General features: G+C 47.8%; 1 protein-coding gene across 1 annotated transcript in view; it reads right to left on the reverse strand.

Annotated features, from left to right (window-relative positions):
• Nucleotides 1-1,382, reverse strand: part of LOC105810431 — a 9,158-nt gene that overhangs the window by 1,560 nt on the left and 6,216 nt on the right. The window lies entirely within an intron of this gene.

A 1,382-nucleotide genomic window follows, 5' to 3' on the forward strand; every position in this document is an offset into this window, starting at 1 on the left:
TGTGACGTTGATGGAGTCATTAAAGGTATTGACAAATCTGAAACAGGAAACCATCTGTCTTGTAGCTCTGAGGTCCCCAAAACCTGGGCTGCGGACTGGTACCAGTCCACGGCCTATTAGGGACCAGGCACAGAGTTGGGCCCTCTTTTTGTACACCCCCCCCCCAATCCATGTAAAAATTGTCTTCCACGAAACTTAGGGAGGGGGGCACACAGCAGGAGGTGAGTGGCTGGAGATGGCTAAGCTTCATCTATATTTACAGCCTTACAGCTGCACCCCATCCATGGCATCACCTCCTGAGCTCTGCCTCCCCCTGCCCCAACACCCCATCACTTCCCCCCATACCCCCACCCCCCGTCCATGGAAAAATTGTCCTCCATGAAACCAGTCCCTGGTACCAAAAATTTTGGGGACTGCTTTGTAACTGAACTCTGGAATAATTTATTCTAAGTCACTACCTGCAACTGAAGTTGGGCAAGGCTCCCTTTTTATTAAAAAAAAGGAATTCAAGATGCTTACAGAAGACTTCTAGAGAATAAAGGCAGAAAGTCAGCAACCCTAGGTTTGCTCTTGCTCACTCATGAGAACACACGTAAAAGAACTTACTGATCGCAGTGTTCATACATGCCAGGTCCTGTCTAAGGACTTTGTAAATATCACCCGGTTCCATGATACTTTGGAGTATTAAGCAGGGACGGAGACAGGTACTGACCCTTCCCTTTGAGAAGGCGGCCATGCCTCGTGTTCTTTGCTTCAGAAGCTTTAGAGCTCAAGTAATGAGGGACCAAAACCAGACGTTGCCCAGTCCCTAAAAGACAGCCCCCAACTAGGGCTTCCTTTGGGGGGTAAAAGGGGAGCCCACCCATTTCCTACCCCTAGGAGCCTGAGGCAGGAAGGGTTCTCAGGGCTGGGGAGGAGAAGTGGCCAACCCAGTAATGAGAGAGTTTTAACAGGGATACATTTTCAAGGCTATAAAGTAACATTTCCTTCTTTTTCAGACTGATCACACCTTTTGTTTTATTTGTTTGTTTGTTTATTTGTTTTTGAGACAGAGTCTCCCTCTGTCACCCTGGCTAGAGTGCAGTGGTGTCATCATAGCTCACAGCAACCCCTAATTCCCAGGCTCAGGCAATCCTCCCGCCTCAGCCTCCTGAGTAGCTGGGACTAGAGGTGGCATGGCTAATTTTTTCTATTTTTAGTAGAGACGGAGTCTCACTCTAGCTCAGGCTGGTCCTGAACTCCTGACTGAAAATGATCCTCCTGCCTTGGCCTCCCAGAGAGCTAGGATTATAGGCATGAGCCACTGCACCCGGCCCTGATCACACTTTTATTACATTGTGAATAATATTTATATGGTCATAATGTAAATCCTGTTTATTGAT

This window comes from Propithecus coquereli, unplaced genomic scaffold (genome assembly GCF_000956105.1).
Source record: "Propithecus coquereli isolate 6110/MARCELLA unplaced genomic scaffold, Pcoq_1.0 Scaffold212, whole genome shotgun sequence".
Taxonomy (NCBI): Eukaryota; Metazoa; Chordata; class Mammalia; order Primates; family Indriidae; genus Propithecus; species Propithecus coquereli.